The sequence below is a fragment of the Hyla sarda genome, chromosome 4, assembly GCF_029499605.1.
Source record: "Hyla sarda isolate aHylSar1 chromosome 4, aHylSar1.hap1, whole genome shotgun sequence".
NCBI classification, from domain to species: domain Eukaryota; kingdom Metazoa; phylum Chordata; class Amphibia; order Anura; family Hylidae; genus Hyla; species Hyla sarda.
This window is the reverse complement of record NC_079192.1, coordinates 42,536,486-42,561,135: the sequence shown is the minus strand read 5'-3', so window position 1 is coordinate 42,561,135 and position 24,650 is coordinate 42,536,486. Positions and strand designations below refer to the sequence as shown.

The window sequence follows — 24,650 nt, the reverse complement described above, 5'->3', positions numbered from 1 at the left end:
AACCATCTGGGCGTCAAGTTCTGCTGAGAGAAAATATAGCTGGAACAATTCCTGGCGGTATGTACATCTGAATTAGATAAGGAAAGACTATAGAGAAGGCATCACCTGTAGTCACTGATATCATTGTGTATTCTCCTCACTATAGAGAAGATGTCACCTGTAATCACTGATATCATTGTGTATTCTCCTCACTATAGAGACGTCACCTGTAATCACTGATATCATTGTACATTCTCCACACTATAGAGAAGATGTCACCTGTAGTCACTGATATCATTGTACATTCTCCTCACTATAGAGAAGATGTCACCTGTAGTCACTGATATCATTGTGTATTCTCCTCACTATAGAGAAGACGTCACCTGTAGTCACTGATATCATTGTGTATTCTCCTCACTATAGAGAAGACGTCACCTGTAGTCACTGATATCATTCTGTATCCTCCTGTGTGTGTCCCATCAGAGCTGGAGTCACTTGTAAGTTCTGCAGTAATGATGGGTGAAACAACAACTCCCAGCATTCCCTTACCACTGCTTAGGTCATACTGGGAGCTGTAGTTTTAAATGGTAAAAACCTCTTTAGCACTTTCCCATTCTGCGGCAATTGGTATATTTGATAATTATTCTGACAAATGAACATGGCCTAAGAGTCTTAACCTCTTAAGGACCAATGAAGTTGTGGAACGTCATGGCACCCTGGGCTTTAAGGAACAATGACGTTCCGCAACGTCATGGCGTTTTCCGGTCTCTGCCGCTCGCCGGGCAGAGATCGGAACCGGGTGCCTGCTGAAATCCTGGATAGGAGAGAAAACAAACTTTATCTGCTCCTCAGCCTTTTTCTTCTTCTTCTTTTTCTTCCACTTCCTCTCCTCAGGGCCCAGGTCCTGGCCAAAACTGAAATTTTCCAGACGGGTGGGTGACTCCTGCATTACTATGGCCCGCAGGAGCCCCCCAAAGACCAGTCCACTGTCACCGCCATCATTACTGTCACTTTCCTCAGAGGTGGCTGGTAAGGCGACTTGGGCAGGGTTGATGTAATCCGCACTCGGGGTGACAGAGGTCTTAGGGGTACACGGGGTATTACACACATCCCCCTCACACTCATCACCCTCACTGCCGCCATCTCCCTCACCACCTTCCTCCATCTTCTCCTCCGTGACACACAAGCACTCTTCCTCCCCCTGACTATCCTCTTCCTCCTTCACAGGGGTCCGCATGGTTTTATAGCGGTCTTCATTCTTTAATTTTTCTTTAAACATGCCCGCTCCCTCTACAATCAGCATTCGGGCTCTCACCACCTCCTGCTCCTCTGCCTTCAGCTCACACACCCTGGCAGCGAACCTTGCCCTCATAGCCTTGGCAGAGTTATCTGTTTGGTAGCGAGCAAACTTCAGATCTTCCCTTATGATTTTCAGCTTTTTTCCCAGCTGCTCATATTCTACTAGATTTGCCTGCATGCGGTAACCGAAAGTAGCTAGCGACTCCCTGGGACCCTTCACCCCCCATTGCTGGGGTTCCATAGTATCAGACATAGTCCCCGAAGACATAACCATAAGCTTCTTACCGGACGCCTTGCGGTTTCCAGCGACGGACGGGGGAGTGGGCTCCACATTACTGCGGAGCCTGCTGGATCTTCTCACCCTGTCCTGGGAATCGGCCGTAGCTCTCTCACTCCCACCCCCCGCCGGCCTAGTTCGAGGGGTGGAAGTCTGGGACTCCATAGCAGGAGGCTCTCCCAAGGAAGCTGCCACCCTCCTGGGGAAAAGGCTGTAGGAAACACTGCTTCAATCCTCCCTCTCTGGAAAACTCTGGAAGTCAGACACATCCAACAGCTGCTGTGTTCCACAGGAAGTGCTCTGTGCTGACACTCTTTTTTATTATAAAAATACAAAACAATTCCAAAAAACAAAAACACAAAACAAGCTTAACCAGCTACAACAGAAATGTAAAATAAAATAAAACCCTGCCTAACCGGCCAGCCCAGCTTTAATAAATTCTAAAATATACCAATCTACAACTATACTATACCTATACACCTAAGCAAACTATGAAATTCACACTAACACACATAACATAAAAAAAAATTGTAATAATTAGCTCAACTTGGCTAATTAAATGAAATAAATAAACCAACATAAAATTCAGCACCACCTGGCTATAACTCAAAATCATCCATACTTGGGAAAATAAATAAATAAATAAATAAAGCAACAGAAAACATAACACACGCATAATCTCCAAAACTAACACACACACACACACACACATATTGAGAATGAACATAACAACAGCACAACTTGGCTTATCAAAAATAAATAAATAAACGGTTTTTAAATAAGTTATATATACACAGACAAAAAACACCTACATATAATAATAATAATACTACATAACTACAACTGGTCCGACTACCCTTTTCTTATGGCTAATGCAACAATATAAAACAAAATACATAACACAATATACCAACAAATAAATAATATAAAACAATATACATAGCACAGTATACATACAAATATAATAAATGTGCCTCACAAAAATACCTACAAAAACCCTAAAATAAATCCTACACTAAAACTGTGCCCTCTCCCACACCTCCCCTTCTGTACATGGGTCAGTCCATAACCGTTAGTACAGTTCTTAAGTCCAGTCCTTAACTGACCCATATCAGATCCCCTAAGGAGAAAAATAAAATAAAAAATAATAATAATTAAAAAAAAATGTTTTTTAAATTTTTTTTAAACACCCACAAATACCCCCTCCCCACCTAGCACTCCAACCAACCAACTAAATACAACCTTATATACAAGACCACAACCCAATTTAGGCCCAAGTTCAGTGCCTGTAAGCCCTTCATACCATATCAACTGTAAACAAAACAAAAAGCTATGGTGCACATGCAACAGCCCACCACCAGGGAGAAGGATGGCAGATCTGATACACTGAAGAAATTTAAACTCTTTCCCTAATCCCCCCTACTATTCTCCCTAATTCTATCCCTTCATTAAAACTATTTTTGACCCTACTATCACCCTATCTCTATCCCTGTATGCCTGTCCCTAACCAAAATAAAGGTACTCTACCAAAAAGGTCTAGTACCTAGGGCACATGAAAAGAAAACCCTCTCCATAGGAGAGAAGCCCTACTGGTACCAAGACTGCCATACTCCAAAGACCTGATCTTCCCGAGGTCACCGGTGATGTTCCTACAGACCTCCACCTCGGAGAGGACTTTCTGCTGGGTGGACACTAAACACAGTGCATTCCACGTGTGATACTTAACCACTAAGCTGACTAAAAATAAAGTGCCCCGATCTCGGCCACCGAGGGTCCTGAATGCCCCATAAGCCCACTCCGGATAGGTAAGGCCGTCAAGTTGACTCCAGCCGATGGAAGCGCCCACCCGGTTGTAGACCCCTACGTTAAAGGGACAAGGAAGCAGGAAATGGTCCATGCTTTCCAGCGTGTCCACACACTCTTCTCGGGGACACCCTCGGTCATCAAAGTTCCTGTACTTCAGGTTGTCCCTTACACCTAGCTTCCCCTGAAAGCAGCGCCAAGTCCCAAAACTTCTGGGGGATCCTTTTCAAGTTTAAAAGATACAACCCCACCCTCAGATCCCGACCTGGGCAGTCCCTGAGCGCCAGAGGCTTCTGGAAGTGGGTCAACAGAACCCGTTTGTCAAGGAACTGCCTTGACTGGGTCCTGATCTCCCACACTCCCAGACCCCACCGACGTATCGCCTTCAGAGTCGGGGTAGCGTAAGCCGGAAGATATCCATGTGGTGTACGGAGGTCCTTCACTTGCCCTCCTGTCTCCCATTCCTGGAAGAAAGGCCGAAACCATTCCCTGCAGGAGAGTACCCACGGAGAAGCCCTCTCTTTCCAGAGGTTCGAGATGTTAGCTTTCAAGAAGGTGTTGGTTAAGAACACCACAGGGTTTACCTTAGATAAACCCCCTAGTCTCCTCGTACGGTACGTAACCTCCCTCTTGACTAGGTTCAACCTGTTCCCCCATAACAGTTGGAAAAACAGGCTGTAGACCCTAGTGTAGTAAGCATCTGGCAAGATACATACACTACCCAGATAGATAAACAAGGGGAGCAGGTATGATTTGATCAGGTGGACCCTTTCCCTGAGGGTCATAGACCAACCCTTCCACTGGTTCACCCTCTGAGTGGCATCATGGAGCCTACCGTCCCAGTTTTTGGTGGAATAATCATCCTGGCCGAATGTGATGCCCAGAATTTTTGCTGAGTCTTGGGGCCCTGGGAGGGTGTGCGGGAGATCAAACGTGGGATCCCCCCCTCCCAGCCAGAGACTTTCGCACTTTTCCCGGTTGATCTTGGACCTGGATGCCTCCGAGTAGCGCTCCACCTCTGACATCACCACATCGACCTCCTCCCTCGAGGAGACGAAAATAGTGACATCATCAGCGTACGCCATCACTCTCTGGGTGACATCCAGCTCCACCAGACTCATCCTGACTCCCGCCAACGGCCCACGATCTACCCTCCGAACGAAGGGATCAATCGCGAACACGTATAAAAGCGGGCTCAAAGGACAACCCTGACGGACTCCGGACCCCACCTCAAAAGAGCGGCCAGACCACCCGTTCACCAGTGGGAAACTCTCTGCCCCGGTAAGCCATACCTCAGGAGGACGGACCAGAGGTACTCGTGGTTCACCCGATCAAATGCTTTGGCCTGATCCAAGGACAGTAAGTACCCCTTCCAGAGACCCGCACTACTCCGCTCCACTGCCTCCCTGACACTGAGGACAGCACTTAAGGTGCTTCGACCTGGAACAGAGCAGTGCTGAGCCCCCGAAAGGAGCCGGGGTGCAAACTTCACCAGCCGATTAAACAGTATCTTGGCCAGAAGCTTCCTGTCCGTATTGAGAAGAGCTATGGGCCTCCAATTCTCAATACGGCTAGGATCTTTACCTTTTGAGAGAAGAATCAGGGCCGACCTCCTCATTGACTTTGGCAGAGTGCCCGAGGAGAGACACTCATTGAATACCTTGGTCAAGAGGGGAGCTAAAGACTCCTTAAAGGTCTTATACCACTCGGATGTTAAGCCATCCGGACCTGGCGACTTCTTGGGGGCAAGCCCCTCAATCGCCAGTCTCACTTTCTCTTCCCTGGTATCTTCTGCCAAAACATCAAGAGAGGGGTCTACCCCTGGCTCAGGAATGGTTTCAGCCAGGAAAGCCGACATCCTGTCTCGATCTAGATCCTTTCTCCCCAAGAGGTGCAAGTAGAAAGATCTGACGACCTCCAGGATCCCTGATCTGGACCGATTCAGGGATCCCGTACTATCAACCAGTCCTGAGACTACTTTACTACTCACTGACATCTTGCAGTTCCTGTAAGGGTCGGGCGAGCGGTACTTCCCGAAATCCCTCTCAAAAACCAAAGATGCGTGCCTATCGTACTGACACCTCATCAGCAAGGACTTCACTCTGGAGATATCATCACGACTACCTCCAGTCGAGACAAGGAGCTCGAGTTTCCTCCTCAGACCCTGATATAAGCGGTACCTGTTCAGAGACCTGAGGCTCGAGAGCTGGCGGAAGAACCCCGCAACCCGCTTCTTGAATATCTCCCACCACTCTGACTTACTACTACAAAGGCCCAGTAAAGGTACCTGACTCTGAAGAAAATCCTCAAAGGACTGTCTTATCTCTGCTTCCTCCAGGAGGGACGAATTCAGCTTCCAATAACCTTTACCCATCCGGGGGGTCTCTGAAACATTCAAGGAAAACAAAATCATACAGTGATCGGAGAACTCCACCTCAACCACGGACAATGCGGAAGAGACGGCTTCCTCCTTCAAATAAAACCTATCTATCCTAGACCTGCGACTACCTTGATGATAGGTGAAACCCGCGTGGCCTGAGGGGCTCCGGATGTGGGCGTCCTCTAGGCGAGCTTCCCTAACTATATTATTAAGGACCACACTATCGCAATCCAGCGGACCATTGGAGCCGCTCCTATCTTGGGACCTCGTGACATTATTAAAGCCCCCTCCAAAGATCACCTGCCGGCTTGTAAAAAGGAAGGGCTTAATCCTCATAAAAAGATTTTTACGGCCCAGCTTAGTTTGTGGGGCATAGATGTTTATGAGCCGGAGCTCTTGTCCCTTCATGAGGACATCTAAGATCAGGCACCTCCCCATTTCTAACTCAATAACCCGTCTGCATTCAACCGGAGCGGTAAAAAGGACCGCCACCCCACTATACGGCTCAGCCACAAGAGACCAGTGGGAGGGCTCGCGCCTCCACTCTCTTCTGGCTTTCACCAGAGAGGCTAGATCTGACAACCTAGTCTCCTGTAAAAAGAAAATATCGGCTTCAACACGGCCAAGAAAATCTAAGGCTGTGAATCTAGCCGTATCAGACTTTATACTGGCACAATTAATAGATGCCAGCGTCAGTGGGGTGAGTGCCGCCATCATGGGTGATTGAGTTAGACAGCCACACCTTTACTTCTGCTTCCCCTTCTTTTTCGCCCCCTCATCCCCTGAAGAAGAGGAAAGGGCAGGACCACTTTTGGACCTTTTCTTAGATTCTGATTGGTCCATGTGGTCCCCGTCTCCGTCCGGCCCCAGTCTAGCCTTGCCCTCCGAGGAAGATGCCTCCGCAGGACAGGGCCCAGTTCCCCCCAGAGGCTCTCTCATCCTAGGCACCCCGCCCTCACCTTCCCCCTTCAAGGAGGGGGAGAAGATGGTATCGAGGACGAGGTACCGGTTTGACAGGTCAATCAGAGGGGGGGCAGTCAGGCTTCCGTTTTGGACCTGGTCCGTAGTACAAGGCTTAACAGAGGGCTCCGACCTCTTCTTTCTCCCTTTCCTTTTGCCCTTGTCTTTCTTTTTTGGCCTTTCCCCACTCTCCTCATCCACACTTTCATAGTGGGAGGAATCAGAAGGGTCGGCCATGTTGCCTTTCTCTCTGCACAGCCTCCTGATCTCCTCATCCAGCATGTTCTCCCCCAGGGCTTCAGTGGTTACAGGGCCAGCTTCAGGAGCAGGGGCCGGAGCTACCCCAGTCACCTGGGCACTCTCCAGCTCCCTACTCCTCCTACGATTTTCCTCCCGCCTTAGTTTGGCGGGGCCCTTTTTCCTCGTCAATAGCCCTGTTATGCCCCCATCCCTGCTCGTACCCTCCCCAGCCGGGGCAACTTCACAGCTCTCCCCGGCCGGAGCGGCCCCAGCACGGGCATAGGCGCTCGGACAACGGCTGAAAGGGTGCCCGAGGACACCACACAGGTGGCACCGGATCTGTCTGCAGGATGCACCAGATGACCCACCCCACCACACAAAGCACAAACCTGTACAGTACAGGCTGCACTAAAATGGGTGGGGCTACCGCACCTGTGACAGCCTTAGGCTGCCCCTGGTAAAAGACCTGGATTCTGTCACGTCCAAGGAAGGCAGCTGACGGAATGTGGGCAACTGTACTACCTGAACGCTTGAGTTTGACGGAAAACATCCAGGCCCCAGACCAGATCCCGTGCTCATCTAGATTTTTCTTGGGCATGTCCGTCACATCCCCATACCGTCCCAGCCAGGTCATGATGTCATAGCAGGAGAGTGACTCGTTACGAGTCAAAACAGTCACTTTCTTGACTGAGTTCTGACGGGAAATAGCCTTTACAGCAAAATCCCGCCAGCCGGGCTCATTCTTCGCCACTTCGTAGTTCGACCAGAAGAGTTCGAGACCCTCTGGTCGAACAAAACTGACGTCAAATTCGGACGAACCATAGGGGTGAATCAGGTCAAAGATGTCACTTGCCCTGAATTCCATCTGGAGGAGGAGCTCAACCACTTTAGCGCGAGGCGGGCACACATCCTTGCCCCTCCAAATCAGACGGACCACATTCCTACTGTTATTGTCCTGCCCGGGTGTCGGGAGGGACCAGACCACCTCCCCATTCTGCTCTCGGAATGCCCCCAAACCGTGCCTCTCTATCCAGAAAGACAGGTCGACCTCACCCCTTCCCTCTACCTGGATTGACCTGTCGCCCCTACGTAGAGCCTCCAGGAGGCGCTGCTGCAAGTGACCCCCGGGGCCGGATGGAGAGGGGGACCCCCCGGCAGCGACATAAGCATAGCTCCTAGGAGCAGTCACTACCGGGGGGGCAGCCGAACCAGACCCAGACTCAGACCCAGGACCCCCATTCACACCACTACACCCACCAACATTCACACCACAATTCTCATCATCCATACCAGACTTTGTATTCATACCACCACTACTCCCACCATTATTCACTCCACTAACACTCCCACATGCACTCTTCTCATTCACAACACTACCACACCCATCATCCTCACCCCCTACACTCGCGTCGTGCCTAACATATCCTGGGCTGGCTGGGACTTGTAGTACTGCCGGTTTTAACAGAGTCTTTTTTTGCTGGCTTTGCTTTTGCTGGGGTCGACTCTGATGGCTCCTCCTCCATGGGCGATGTTACTGCCTGAGCCTGGAGCTGCCCCTCCGAGCGCACCCCAGCTCCTCCCACAACGCCATCACCATGTCTTCCCGACTGCACGGGCTCTGAGGCTGGCACTGGCACTCGGACACTCTCCCCCTCACAGGAGAGTGCCCCGCAGCACCCACAGAACACACAGACCGACCGTTTTCCACTCTCGATGCCCGGACACTCCCCCCCCCTCACAGAGGAGTGCCCTGCAGCGCCGCTAATGTCCACGGCACTCGGGGGACCGCCCCCCAAGCACACAGACATATCACTTACCTGGACACTCCCCCCCCTCACAGGGAAGTGCCCCTTAGTGCCAGCAACACCTGGGGAACCGCTCCCCGAGCAAACAGTAGCATAGCTTGCCCCTGGTGCCTGGACACGCCCCCCACCACCCTGGGGCACTCCCGCAGCACCAGGGCTGCTCACCTTAAGCCCAATAGGACTTGCTGGCTCTATAGCGTCCTCTGCCGTCTTGGACGCCATGCTGTACCCCCCTTTCTGGCCCTGCTTCACCACAGAAACGGGGACTGGCAGTTTGGGGGGGCCCAGCAGTCTGAACCAACTTTACAGCTGGCCCGGACTGCTGGAAAGGATGAAGCACATAAGTCACAGTCTCCTGAACCTTCTGCCTTTTCTTCCTTTTCTTTACTAGATCATATTTACCGAGATCCTCACCAAAGGTAAAATCCTCCATACGGGTAGGGGACTCCTGCTGTATAATGGCTTGCAGCAAACCCCCACTGGCCAGCTCCTCCTCACCGCTCTCCTCTGTCTCCCCATCACTGGAGGGTAGCGCCACCTGGGCGGGCTCAGGGTAGCTATCTTGGGGGGGCTGGGGGTCACACACACTAGGGGTGGCATCCATTTCACTTCCCACAGCCGACTCTCCGCCATCTTCCTCCCCTCCTTCCTCCTCCTCCTCACTGCTCTCCTGATGGCAGCATGCACCATACTTCCTTTCCTTGAATCTCTCCTCATTAACCAGTTTTTCTTTTAGGAATCCTGCCCCCTCAGAGATTTTTCTTTTGGCCTCCTCCACCTCCGCCACCTCTATCTTCAAAGCCCGCACCTGGGCAGTGAACTTCTGCCTCTTACCTGTAGGGCCCTGGTCAGCCTGGTAGCGGGCAAATCTCAGGTCCTCTCTCAGACTCCTCAGCTTCCTGCCCAGCTCTTCATACTCCATCATCTTTGCTTGTATCCTTGAGCCATATGTCGCCAATGACTCCCTTGGTCCCCGTGCCCCCCAATGCTGGGGTTCCGGGGTAGCAGAAGGACCGCTGGTCTTTGCTGATGCCTTATGTCCCTCTGATTCGGTCAGGGGAGTGGGCTCCACATTTTTGCGGGCCCTGCTGGAACGTCTCACCCCGACCTTGAATCCGGCTGTAGACACTTTCTTTCCCCCACTCGCAAGCCGGGAACAAGAGGTAGAAGCCCGAGGCTCCATGCAGGAAAGCCCTCCCAGAAAGCCTGCCATGATCCTGGGAAAGCCCAATGTAAAAACCTGCTTCTCTGCCTGGAAGTCTGGAGAGCAAATGGAGCCACACCCGACAGCTGCACACAATGAAACCACAGGATGTGCTCTGTGCTGACACCTCTGTCCATGTCAGGAACTGTCCGGAGTAGGAGAAGTTTACTATGGAGATTTGCTCCTACTCACAGAGAGCACTGTAGTCAGACCGAAAAGAACTATACAACTTCCTCTGTAGCATACAGCAGCTGATAAGTACTGTAAGGATTAAGATTTTTAAGAAGTAATTTACAAATCTGTTTAACTTTCTGGCACCAGTTGATTTAAAAAAATAAATAAAAATGTTTTCCCCCGGAGTACCCCTTTTACGTAACACCTGTAAATTCTGCACTACCAATATCAGCAGCCACTGAAGAGAGAGGTCATCCAACAACTGAAGTCCCAAAAAATCTGCCACTAAATCCCTCAAGCAACCGTTCAGCCCCAGTCCAGAACCATCTGACCGGACCACAGGGACCAGTGTGGAGGAGAACAGTGTCCAGGCTGTAAAATAGAAGAACACCGGAGCAGCCAGATACACTGACTCTAAGGCTGAGCCTCATACTTCTACCGAAGCTGCAGAGTTATAGGGGAACTGTAAAAATGAAAGTACTACAACCCCCAGTGTGGTCCGTCTGTGCCCCCCTAAGGGTCAGGGTTGGAGGAGGCACAGGTTGAACAGACACACTACAATGGGAGTTGTAGTAATGTAGTTGTTAAAGAAAAAAAATATGTTTTCATCAGGTTGCCCATAGCAACCAATCAGATTGCTTCTTTCATTCTTGAGAAGACCTCTGAAAAATAAAAGAAGTGATCTGATTGGTTGCTAAGAGCAACTGGACAACATTTCCTCTCCACGGGTACATTTCCCCGATTGTCTTCATATTTAGGATGAGAATCTACTGACAAAGTGAGTAGCCAACCATTTCTGGGCATAAAACTCTGTAAGAGACAGCAGTCTGGGGGCGTCTGTGTGGACATGAAGAAAGGGGGGGGGTCCAGGGAAATTGAGATTTGACATCTGCAGCGCGCTTCTCACTAACCGACGGGTCTCATCCCAGGTATTGCAGGGGGACCCCCCATGATCAGCTACTTATCCCATAACCCATGGATAGGGGATAAGTTAATTTTTGCCATAGTTCTCCTTTAATTGGCCAGAACACACCCAAAATCGGTCAAAGCCAAACATTGCTTCATGTCCTGTCATTTCTCCCAGCTGTTCTTTTTCTACCTACTTTTAAGGCATGCCTACACTCTATAATTCCTTAGAGTGGTACTCCGCCCCTAGATATCTTATCCCCTACCTTAAGGATAGGACAAAAGATGACTGATCACTGGGACCCCCGCGATCTTGATGCAGCACCCGGCGTTCCAAATAATATATTTAGAACTCTGGGTTCTCGTGGTGCGGGTCGTGACCTCACGCCACACCCTTTCCATTTATGTCTATGGGAGGTGGTGTGATGTCACAAGAAGGTGTGGCATGATGTCACGAATCCCACCACAGGAACCAGTGATCTAAACATACTATTTAGAATTTTGGTTGCTGCATGGAGATTGCTGGGGTCCCAGCAGCAGGATCCCCTTTATTAGACATCTTATCCCCTATCCTTTACATAGGGGATAAGATATCTAGAGGCGGAGTACCCCTTTAAGGGACAGTTCATGTACCCAAAAGTTGATCCTTTGCAACCGTATGACCCCTAGCAAGTTCCCTGCATGAGTCCCATTCATCAGAAAAAGGCTTGTGCATGGAACTTGCTGGGTGTTCTACGTTTGCCTCATAAACTGCACCACCCAGCACCAGTTACCTCTCTCCGCACCGCATTATGCAGATCGTGCAGGAGAGCAGCTTTGGTCATCCATGTTTTGCTAACTCTATTTTCACACACAGAAATAAATAAATGAGTCGAACAAGTCAAAGAACAGTTTAAAAAAATGGGAACTTTATTTATAATTTATTAAAATGTTTGTGTAGGGGATTTTTTGTAACCGTCCATCACTCACAAAGAGTGTACAGTAACTAATACTCAGGACAGGAAAAACCTCCAGAGGGGAGGAAACCTGTAGGGAATCCATGGCTACTGTATGGCCCTTCCTCTGGGCATACTAAAGGAGGTTACCTCTATAATTTGGGCAAATGTTTCTGTGTATGTGCATGATTCCTGGGCCTGTGCCTTCATCCAACGTCTTGCTGTAGGTCCCGAAATGCTACTCCATGTCCTGGAAATAGTGCATCTAAGATATGGGACAAAAAAGGTTATTTACATGTTTATCATAGAAATACACATGGAACTGCACTAAAGACCTTTTGGACAAAACAATGTAACACTTACCAGTCACAGTCATGTGCATGACTTTGCATTCCCGTGTCCCTACACAGTGTCCAGCACCGGCCCCTCACTGATGAACAGGACCAGTGTTATTTCTGGGGCTATGCCTTCATCCAACGTCTTGCTGTAGGTCCGGTAATGCTACTCCATGTCCTGGAAATACTGCATCTAAGATAAGAAAAAAAAGATAGATTATTTACATGTTTATCATAGAAATACACATGGAACTGCACTAAAGATCTTTTGGACACAACAATGTAACACTTACCAGTCACAGTCATGTGTATGACTTTGCATTCCCGCGTCCCTACACAGTGTCCAGCACCGGCCCCTCACTGATGGAGAATGAACAGGAGCCGTGTTATTTCTGCTCAGTGCTGCTCTTTGGTGGACAATGGTTATGACATCACATGTGTGACACGCTGTTACCTCCTGGGAGTTCTATTTCAGTAGTGCTGCTCTCTGATTGGCTGAAAATAAAAAAAGCTTTCTAATATATTCTGTATGACTGTTATCTAAGGTTTTTGACAATTTTTATTAAAATGGCGCCACTCCCTGTGGGTGCGTTATATTTGTTTCTCCTAACCAGACATTCTGTATATGTAATATCATTTGGTGGCCCCAACAGCCTGGGCCCATGGGTTTCTTACATAGATCAATGCTACTCCAGTAGGCTCAATGAGCAGCGCTGGCCGCCGGGACGTCTGACGAGTGACGTCCCTGACGTTGCGGTCTGGAGTGAAGGATGTCACTAGTCAGACGCCCCAGCAGCCATTGATTTAAGGTGGTCTTGGCTCCTGCTGCCAGTTCAAGATCAGACACCATGGCCCTAGATTGACATACTGCAACACCGATCCCCTGTGGCTGCCCACCTGTTGCAAAACTACAACTCTCAGCCTTCGGCTGTCAGGGCATGCTGGGAGTTGTAGCTTTGCAATAGCTGGACAGACGTCTGTCAAAAGGGGGGAAAAAGCACCAGAAATAAAGCAATGTGGGCTTTGAAAAACACCATTTATATGTTGTTTTTAATCACAGCCTAAGCCTAGGAACAAACACAATTCTTGTTTGATGTTTTTTTCTTTTTTTGCAAAAAACTAACAAACATCAAAATCTTCCCCCTCATTTCTTTTCTCAGCTATCTTTGTGTTATTTTTGCTAAAAGCACTGGGGGGGTGGGATCTTAGAGATTTATCAAAACCGGGGAAGAGGGAAAGTGGACCAGTTGCCCATAGCAACCAATCAGGTAGTTTCTTTCATTTTTAAAAAGGCCTCTGAAAAGTAAAAGAAGCGATCTGATTGGTTGCTATGGGCAACTGGTCCACTTGACCTCTGCACAGGTTTTCATACATCTGTCCCAATGTGTATTATTATTATTATTATCATCATCATCATCATCATCATCATTATTATTATTATTATTATTATGGGAAGTGTTTTTTCTTTGGTGTTTTTTTCCCCTCTGGCTTTTCTCATTACAAGTCATGTGATTCTTTCATCATTTGACTGAAGGATTTCTATAAAAAAACAAATAGTGAGAAAATACCCCCCCCAAAAAAAAAAAAAAACATGCTCTCGGCATCCCACAGATTTGATAGCCTAAAAACACCATAAAAGGATGAAGAAACCCCCATTAGTGTCTAGTGTTTCATATTACCCTATTGATTCCAACCTAACATGTGCCCGCAGCGAGCATGGTGTTTTTTATGACAAACACGCCAAGTGTAATCCCAGCTGAAATGAATGTTTTCACAATAGGTGTGAACAGGCTGCAGGCTGTGCTAGATATATTTGCATAGTTGCGGCATACAGCACGTGCAGCATTTATGTGGCGGCTTTCCGCTGGTATATATGGCTTTCTGTACTGGTGAATGCAGCGGGCACTTACTGGTGGTTTTTTCCTAGCTGCACAGTTTTGCTCCACAACCACTCCGGTTGGGACCAGGCTGACCGATCTAATGACCAAGATGCCGCAGTGAACGGCTTTCTTTCTGTGAAAGTTCTGGCGAACTACAATGCTCAGAAGAGGAGGAGCGCCATTGAGCTTTTGGAAAGAGAATTAGTTTGGAATGGTCAGGGCCATGTGCGTTTACAAAGCCCCCCGTGGTGCCAGAACAGTGGACCCCCCCACATGTGACCCCATTTTGGAAACTACACCCCTCACAGAATTTAATAAGGGGTGCAGTGAGTATTTACACCCCACAGCTCTTTGGAACAGTGGGCTGTGCAAATGAAAAATTTTATTTTTCATTTTTACGGACCACTGTTCCAAAAATCTGTCAGACACCTGTGGGTCATAAATTCTCAATGTACCCCTTATTACATTACGTGAGGGGTGTAGTTTCCAAAATGGGGTCACATGTGTCGGGGGTCCATTGTTCTGGCACTATGGGGGCTTTGTAAACACATGTGGCCTTCAATTCCGGACAAATTTTCTCTACAAAATCCCAATGGCGCTCCTTCTCTTCTGAGCATTGTAGTTCGCCCACAGAGCATTTTAAATTCACATATGGGGTATATTCTTACTCAGAAGAGATGGGGTTACACATTTGGGGGGGCTTTTTTCCTATTTTCCCTTGTGAAAATGAAAAATTTAGGGTAACACCAGCATTTTAGTGAAAAAATATATATTTTTTTCATTTTCCCATCCAAATTTAATGAAAATTCGTCAAACACCTGTGGGGTTTTCAGGCTCATTATACCCCTTGTCACGTTCGGTGAGGGGTGTAGTTTCCTAAATGGGGTCACATGTGGGTATTTATTTTTTTTTTTGCGTTTGTCAGAACCGCTGTACAATCAGCCACCCCTGTGTAAATCACCAATTTATGCCTCAAATGTACATTGTGTGCTCTCATTCCTGAGCCTTGTTGTGAGCCCGCAGAGCATTTTACGCTCACATCTGGGGTATTTACGTACTCAGGAGAAATTGCGTTACAAATTTTGGCGGTCTGTTTTTTCCTTTTACCGCTTGTGGAAATAAAAAGTATGGGGCAACACCAGCATGTTAGTGTAAAAAATGTTATTTTTTTACACTAACAGGCTGGTGTAGCCCCCAACTTTTCCTTTTCACAAGCGGTAAAAGGAAAAAAAGACCCCCAAAATTTGTAGTGCAATTTCTCCCGAGTACGGAGATACCCCATATGTGGCCCTAAACTGTTTCCTTGAAATACGACAGGGCTCCGAAGTGAGAGAGCGCCATGCGCATTTGAGGACTAAATTAGGGATTGCACAGGGGTGGACATAGGGGTATTCTACGCCAGTGATTCCCAACCAGGGTGCCTCCAGCTGTTGCACTACTTCCTGTTCAGGGTGTGGTTGTGTGATCGTCAGCTCCAGGAGAACCAGAGAGCAGCAGGATCTTCACCAGCCCTCCCCCCCCAGGTTTGTGGCAGCCTTCGGGGAAGGGCTTCCCTGCATGAACCCCAACGTCCCCACCTCCCGTACCAGGCCGGCGGGAGGTGGAGGTGACATTGCAACGGCCAACTCCCAGGATGGGGTACGGAGATCCTCCAGGATCCGCAGAAATGCAGAACCAACTCCACCGTCCATATCTGGAAGCCGCAAGGCTGAGAGGAAGGCTACAAGCAAGGCTGCAGGTAAAGGCCTGCATGAAGGTGAGGAGTTGAGGAGAAACATGGGGAGGCAAGGTACCTCTGAACCTCAGCAATGGGGGGTATTGGGTCCCAGGGAGTCTTTGGCCACTTTTGGGTCCCGACTCCAAGCAAAAATGGCGGAGTATGAGCGTCTTGGCAACATGCTTCGTGGGCTAAGAGAGGACTTAAAATTTGCCCGTTACCAGGCTGATTACACCTCGAAAAATCTAAGGCCAGTGTATTCGGCTAAAGTGCGCACCCTGAAAAAAGAGGTTGAGGAGGTAGAAAGGGTGAGGATGGAGATCATGGAAGGGGCTGGTATCTTCAGAGAAAAACTCTGCAATGAAGTTGGTTCAGAGGCCAGCAGAACCCAGAAAGAGAGGAGGAGGTCAGTCACAGCGAAAGCAGTGCAGAGGAGGACGGTGTGGAGGTGGATGGTGGAGGAGAAAGAGAGGACAGTGCTGAGGAGGATGGTGTGGAGGAAGATAGTGGTGGAGAAAGAGAGAACAGTGCTGAGGAAGGTGCTAAAGAGAAGCAAGATGGTGGTGCAGAGGAGAGTGAAATGGAGGAGGACACAACCCAGAGTTCATACATAAATCCTGCTCAGGTAGCCCTGCCTGTAACGTCAGATGACAGCAGTGACGACAGCGGCAGCAGCAATGGGTTAATTGGTGGTGGATTGCTGAAGGCGATTCTGCTCCAAGAGTCACCTACCCATTTTGAGAACTTCTCATTTGGAAATGACTTGGGCCCAGATACTGAGGTGAAGGGGAAGAGGAAGAGGAGAAATAAAAGGAAAAAAGGAGAGGTCACCAGACTTGTTTATTCTTCTCTCCAGCAGTCTGGGCCATCTGAAAAGATGGTTCAGGCTGGTGGGCCCCCCAGTCTGCCCGACCCCACTTTTGCTGTAAAGCGGGGCCAGCATGGGGGGTACATGGTGGATAAGGTTTCTAAGATGGCTGCAGACGCCAAGGAGCCCGCCTGTCCTGCTGGTAGGGAAGGGCAGGACAGGCATAAGGTGGGCGACTCCGATGCTGCAGGACCACCCCAGGTGGGCAGGGGGCGTGTCCTAGTGCCGGAGCTTGGTGATGTTGCTGTCTGCTCGGGGGGCGATCCCCCGAGCGATCTGTGCGTAGCAAGGCACTCCTCTGTGAGGGGGGGGGGGAGTGACCATGCGTCTGGATTGGTAGAAAAGCCCGGGCGGTCGGGTGAGGTGGCTCTTGAAGGTTGCACTGACGCTGTGGGGAATCCCTGCACGTCGGCTGCTGTAGGAGGGGTGGGTGTGCGTCCGGAGGGACAGCTCCCACCCGGTGTGAAGCAGTTCTCACTGGGAACATCATCGGCGTTGAAGGAAGTGACATCACTGGAACTGGAAGTAACATCGCCAGAACCGAAAAAGCGGTCATCGGGGGCGGGACCAGCAGCACAAACCCCCGTGGCATACGCAAATAACCCGGCCAGCTCAGGAAAGTTTAGCCAGGATAATAGTGTGAAAGGGAAGAGTGCAAAAGAGAGTGAAAATTTTGGTGATGGTATGTTGCATGAAAATGTTAGCAGTGTGCAAGAGTGGGGCATTAGAGGAGTACAAGAGAGGGGTGCTAGCGGTGTGCAAGAGAGGGGTGCTAGCGGTGTGCAAGAGAGGGGTGCTAGCAGTGTGCAAGAGAGGGGTGCTAGCGGTGTGCAAGAGAGGGGTGCTAGCGGTGTGCAAGAGAGGGGTACTAGAGGTGTGCGAGAGAGAGGTGCTAGCGGTGTGCAAGAGAGGGGTACTAGAGGTGTGCAAGAGAGGGGTGCTAGCGGTGTGCAAGAGAGGGGTGCTAGCGGTGTGCAAGAGAGGGGTGCTAGCGGTGTGCAAGAGAGGGGTGCTAGCGGTGTGCAAGAGAAGAGTGCTGGAGGCGGGCAAAGGGATGTCACTGGATCAGTAAAGAGTACTGAGGAAGTAGGCGCTGGTTCGGCTGCCCCCCCGGTGGTGACTGCTAGAAGCTATGCCAGCATCGCTGCCGGGGAATCAAGAGGGTCCCCGTCTCTATCTGGTTCTGGGGGTCACTTGCAGCGGCGCCTCCTCGAGGCTCTGCGTAAGGGTGATAGGTCAATTGAGGTAGAAGGGAGGGGTTTGGTTGACCTGTCTTTTTGGATAGAGAGGCATGGTCTGGGTGCCTTCCGAGAACAGAATGGGGAGGTGATGTGGTCCCTCCCGACACCCGGGCAGGATAGTAACCGTAGGAATGTGGCCCGTCTGATTTGGAGGGGTAAGGATGCGTGCCCGCCCCGGGCAAGGGTGGTTGAGCTCCTCCTTCAGATGGAGTTCAGGGCGAGTGACATCTTTGCCCTGATTCACCCCTATGGTTCTTCTGAGTTCGACATCAGCTTTGTTCGGCCAGAGGGTCTTGAACTTTTCTGGTCGAATTACGAGATGGTGAAGAATGAGCCCGGCTGGCGGGATTTCGCTGTAAAAGCGATATCCCGGCAGAACCAAACCAAGAGAGTGACCGTATTGAGCCGTAACGAGTCGCTCTCTTGCTACGACATCATGACCTGGCTCAGCCATTATGGGGATGTGACGGACATGCCCAAGAAAAATGTTGATGAGCACGGGATCTGGTCTGGGGCCTGGACGTTTTCCGTCAAACTTAGGCGTTCAGGGAGCACAGTTGCCCACATCCCATCGGCAGCCTTCCTTGGACGTGACAGAATCCAAGTATTCTACCAGGGGCAGCCTAAAGTCTGCCACAGGTGTGGTAGTCCTACCCATTTTAGCGCAGCCTGCACTGTGCAGGTTTGCGCTTTTTGTGGTGGGGCTGGTCAATTGGCTGCATCCTGTGGGCAGATCCGGTGTCATTTGTGTGGTGTCCTAGGACACCCTTTCAGCCGTTGCCCCAGCGCCTTTTCCCGTGTGGTGGCTGCTCCAGCTGGGGAGAGCTTTAGGGTTGCCCCGGCTGGGGAGGGTACGGGCATGGGTGAAGGAGCAACAGGGTTAATGAAGAGCAAGAAGGGGCCTGCCAAACTAAGGCGAAAGTGTGGATGAGGAGGGGTGGGAAAGGCCGGAAAAAGACAAGGGCAAAAAAGTTGTAAAGGGGAAGTCTCAGTCCTCTATTTCAGGTGCTAAAGGCCAGGTCCTAAAAGGAAGCTTACCTGCCCCCCTTCTGATTGACCTATCGAACAGGTACCTTGTCCTTGATACCATCTCCTCCCCCTCATTGGAGGGGGGTGGCGAGGATGGGGTGCCTGAGGGATTGGAGCCTCCGGGGGGAACTGGGTCCTGTCTTGTTGAGGCATCTTCCTCGGAGGGCAGGGCTAACTCAGGGCCAGATGGAGATGGGAGCCAGATGGATCAGTCTGAGTCAAAAAAGAGATCTAAGGAAAGTAGGAATGCTCCTTCTTCTTCAGGGGATGAGGCGGTGAAGAAGAAGGGCAAGAAAAAATAATGGGTAAGGCCGTCTAACTCAATTACCCAGGATGGCAGCACTCACCCCATTGACGCTGGCATCTATTAATCGTGCCAGTATAAAGTCTGATACGGCTAGATTCGCAGCCTTTGATTTTCTCGGCCGTGTTGAAGCCGACATTTTCTTTTTACAGGAGACCAGGTTGTCAGATCTAGCCTCTCTGGTGAAAGCCAGAAGAGAGTGGAGGTGCGGGCCCTCCCACTGGTCTCTTGCGGCTGAGCTGTATAGTGGGGTGGCGGTCCTTTTTACCGAGGAAACTTGAGCTCCTTGTCTCGACTGGAGGTAGCCGGGAGGAATCTCCAGAGTGAAGTCCTTGCTGATGAGGTGTCAGTATGATAGGAACGCATCTTTGGTTTTTGAGAGGGATTACGGGAAGTACCGCTCACCCGACCCTTACAGGAACTGCAAGATCTCAGTGAGTAGTAAAGTAGTCTCAGGACTGGTTGATAGTACGGGATCTCTGAATCGGTCCAGATCAGGGATCCTGGAGGTCGTCAGATCCTTCTACTCGCACCTCTTGGGGAGGAAGGATCTAGATCGAGACGGGGTGTCGGCTTTCCTGGCTGAAACTATTCCTGAGCCAGGGGTAGACCCCTCTCTTGGCATTTTGGCAGAAGAAATCAGGGAAGAGGAAGTGAGACTGGCGATCGAGGGGCTCGCCCCCAAGAAGTCGCCAGGTCCGGATGGCTTAACATCCGAGTGGTACAGGACCTTTAAGGAGTCTTTAGCTCCCCTCTTGACTGAGGTATTCAATGAGTGTCTCTCCTCGGGCACTCTACCAAAGTCAATGAGGAGGTCAGCCCTGATTCTTCTCTCAAAGGGTAAAGATCCCAGCCGTATTGAGAATTGGAGGCCCATAGCTCTTCTCAATACAGACAGGAAGCTTCTGGCCAAGATACTGTTTAATCGGCTGGTGAAGTTTGCACCCCGGCTCCTTTCGGGGGCCCAGCACTGCTCTTTTCCAGGCTGAAGCACCTTAAGTGCTGTCCTCAGTGTCAGGGAGGCAGTGGAGCGGAGTAGTGCGGGTCTCTGGAAGGGGTACTTACTGTCCTTGGATCAAGCCAAAGCATTTGATCGGGTGAACCACGAGTACCTCTGGTCGGTCCTCCTGAGATATGGCTTACCGAGAACTTTTGTTAATTGGCTTAAGATCTAGGATGCAGTAGTGTTGAGCGGCATAGGCCATATTCGAATTCGCGAATATTCGCGAATATATGGACGAATATTTGTCATATATTCGCGAATATTCGCATATTCGTAATATTCTCGTTTTATTTTCGAATATGCGCAAATTTGCGTATGCGAAAATAACATATGTGAAAATTAGCATATACAAAATTAGCATAAGCAAAAATTCGCATATACGAAAATAAGCATATGCGAAAATTCGCACGCCAGTCTCACACAGTAGTATTAGAGCCTTCTTTACACCACACAAGCTGGAAGCAGAGAGGGATGATCACTGTGATGTGTACTGTGAAAAAAATAAAATGAATATTCGTAATTACGAATATATAGCGCTATATTCGCGAATATTCGCGAATTCGCGAATATGCGATATTCGCGAATAAAATTCGTATTGCGAATGTTCGAGAGCAACACTAGTATGCAGGGGCAGAGAGTTTCCCGCTGGTGAACGGTTGGTCTGGCCGCTCTTTTGAGGTGGGGTCCGGAGTCCGTCAGGGTTGTCCTTTGAGCCCGCTCTTATATGTATTTGCGATCGATCCCTTCCTTAGGAGGGTGAGTTGCGGACCATTTTTGGCGGGAGTCAGGATGATTCTGGCGGAGCCAGGTGTCGCCCAGAGAGTGGTGGCGTACGCTGATGATGTCACCATTTTCGTCTCCGAGAGAGAGGAGGTCGATGTGGTGATGTCAGAAGTGGAACGCTACTTGGAGGCATCCGGGTCTAAGATCAACCAGGATAAGTTTGAGAGTCTCTGGCTGGGAGGGGGAGACCCCACGTTTGATCTCCCGGACACCCTTCCAGGGCCCCAAGAGTCAGCAAAAGTTTTGGGCATTACATTCAGCCATAATGATTATCCCACCAAAAACTGGGATGGTAAGCTCCAGGATGCCACTCAGAGGGTGGACCAGGGGAAGGGTTGACTATGACACTCAGGGAAAGGGTACACCTGATCAAATCGTACCTGCTCCCCTTGTTTATCTATCTGCAGCGTATGTATCTTGCCAGATGCCTACTACACTAGGATCTACAGCCTGTTTTTCCAACTGTTATGGGGGAACAGGTTGAACCTAGTCAAGAGGGAGGTTACGTGCCGTACGAGGAGACTAGGGGGTTTATATATGGTAAACCCTGTGGTGTTCTTAACGAACACCTTCTTGAAAGACAACATTGCAAACCTCTGGTCAGAGAGGGCTTCTCCGTGGATACTCTCCTGCAGGGAATGGTTTCGGCCTTTCTTCCAGGAATGGGAGACAGGAGGGCAAGTGAAGGACCTCCTTACACCACATGGATATCTTCCGGCTTACGCTACCCCGACTCTGAAGGCGATACGTCGGTGGGGTCTGGGAGTGTGGGAGATCAGGATCCAGTCAAGGCAGTTCCTTGACAAATGGGTTCTGTTGACCCACTTCCAGAAGCCTCTGGTGCTCAGGGACTGCCCAGGTCAGGATCTGAGGGTGGGGTTGTATCTTTTAAATATGAAAAGGATCCCCCAGAAGTTTTGGGACTTGGCCTGGCGCTGCTTTCAGGGGAAGCTATATGTGAGGGACAACCTGAAGTACAGGAACTCTGATGACCGGGGATGTCCGCGAGAAGAGTGCGGGGACATGCTGGAAAGCACGGACCACTTCCTGCTTCATTGTCCCTTTAATATAGGGGTCTACAATCGGGTGGGCGCTTCCATCGGCTGGCGTCAACTTGCTGGCCTTTCCTATCCGGAGTGGGCTTATGGGGCATTCAGGAACCTGGGTGGCCGTGATCGGGGCACTTTATTCTTAGTTAGCTTAGTGGTTAGGTACTACACGTGGAATGCACGGTGCTTAGTATCGACCCAACAGAAAGTCCTCTCCGAGGTGGAGGTGTGTAGGAACATCACTGGTGACCTCGGGAAGATCAGGTCTTTGGAGTATGGCAGTCTTGGTATCAGTAGGGCTTCTCTCCTATGGAGAGGTTTTTCTTTTGATGTACCTTCATTTTGGTTAGGGACAGTATATAGATGTTAGGGTGAGTATAGGGTCAGTTTTATGAAGGGATAGCAATAGGGTTAGAAGTAAGGTTCATAGGGTAAGCATTTTGAAACTAAGTTTTATCAGGATTGCCATCCTTCTTCCTGGTGGTGGGCTATGCATGTCACTCTAGCCTTTTGTTTTGTTTTCTGTAATTTGAATGTAAAGGGCTTGCAGGCAACTAATCTTGGGCCTGGTGGGGGTTTGTAGTACTGTATTACTTTGTTTTTCATATTATTTCTGTGGTTGTAGTGAGTTAGTACATTGTTGAGTTAGTTAATAATAGTGGGGGGAATTCATTTTAGGTTGGGTGGGGGTTGTTGGGGGGAGGGGGTGATGTTTTGGGTCTGACTTGGGTCAGTTTATGGACAATGACTGTTTCAGTTAAAAAAAAAAAAAAAAAAACTGGGATACACGAACTCTGACCATGTCCAGTGGGGATGGTGTGGGTGATGGGAGAGTTCATAGCGTAGGTTCTTTTTCTTTAGGTTTTATTCTTGTTTACATGTATTTCATAAGTATAAATAGTTTTATGTATTTTTGTATAGTGTTATACCTCATTGTAGGGTAAAGGCAGTCAGACCAGATTTTAGTTGATATTATCGTGGTTTTTTTCCCCTTATGGTAATGTATCCATGCATGTGTATGTTACTATAGTTTAAAGAGAAGGGAAAAAAGAAAAGAAAAAAAAAAAAACAAGAAAAAATTTCCAAGTTGGAATTATTTTTAGTTATGGCAATAAGCCCTCTTTTTATTATAATTTTTTTTTTCCCGTTGTTATGATATAATATGTATTGTGAGTATTGGTTGTTGTATGTGTGTAAAATTAATGGTATTTCCAAGATGGAATTATTTTATTTATTTCCTTATTATTTTTATGGCAGTTAGCCCTATTTATTTTTGTTTAATGCATTTTGTGTATGGTATGTGGGGATAAGTTTCCTATTCGGATGTTTTCAGTAAAAATTTAATTAAGGAAAGCTATATTTATGTTTTGTTGGTAATGAATATGTGTGTGTGTGTATGTGTTTGGAAGGATAATAGGTAAGAATTAGTAGTATCAGGCATTATTTGTTAGTTGAGTTAAAGGGGTACTCTGGTGAAAACCTTTTTTCTTTTAAATCAACTGGTGGCAGAAAGTTAAACATATTTGTATATTACTTCTATTAAAAAATCTTAATCCTTCCAGTACTTATTAGCTGCTGAAGGCTACAGAGGAAATTCCTTTCTTTTTGGAACACTGATGACATCACGAGCACAGTGCTCTCTGCTGACATCTCTGTCCATTTTAGCAACCATGCATATCAGATGTATGCTAAGGGCAGCATGGTGGCTCAGTGGTTAGCACTGCTACCTTGCAGTGCTGGGGACTTGGGTTCAAATCCAGCTAAGGACAACAATAAATAAAGTGATATTATTATTATTATAATAATGTCAGCAGAGAGAACTGTGCCCGTGATGTCATCAGAGAGCATTCCAAAAAGAAATTAATTTTCCTCTGTAGTATTCAGCAGCTAATAAGTACAGGAAGGATTAATATTTTTTAATAGAAGTAATTTACAAATATGTTTAACTTTCTGCCACCAGTTGATTTAAAAGAAAAAAAGGTTTAGGTAGGTCCTTTTATTCTGTAACAAAGAGTTTATATTTGTTACTTTTTCATTGCTTATGTTTCAGCTGATTAAGCATTGTATTTGTGTTTTGTAAAAGATTTATATTTTTCTAATAAAAAGAGTTCCAGCTGTTGCTAAACTCCCATCATGCCTGGACAGTCAGTGGCTGTCCAGAAATGCTGGGAGTTGTTGTTTTGCAACAGCTGGAGGCTCCGTTTTGGAAACCCTGCCGTACAAGACGTTTTTAATTTTTTATTGGGGGGGGGGGGGCAGTGTAAGGGGGTTTATATGTAGTGTTTTACCATTTATTATGTGTTAGTGTAGTGTAGTGTTTTTAGGGTACATTCACACTGGCGTGTTACGGTGAATTTCCCGCTAGGAGTTTGCGCTGCAGCGAAAAATTTGCCGCAGCCCAAACTTGAAGCAGGAAATTTACTGTAAACCTGTCCGTGTGAATGTACCCTGTACATTCACATGGGGGGGGGGGGGGGCA

The 24,650-nt window shown here is 48.7% G+C and overlaps 1 long non-coding RNA gene across 1 annotated transcript; it reads right to left on the bottom strand.

The window, feature by feature from the left end:
- Window positions 1-11,935: 11,935 nt before the first annotated feature.
- Window positions 11,936-12,689, bottom strand: LOC130366784 (uncharacterized). The gene is made up of 3 exons (XR_008891919.1): window positions 12,591-12,689; window positions 12,326-12,490; window positions 11,936-12,227 (listed from the first exon to the last, which is right to left on the bottom strand). It is a non-coding gene; the product is annotated as an uncharacterized LOC130366784 (long non-coding RNA).
- Between the last annotated feature and the right edge of the window lie 11,961 nt (window positions 12,690-24,650).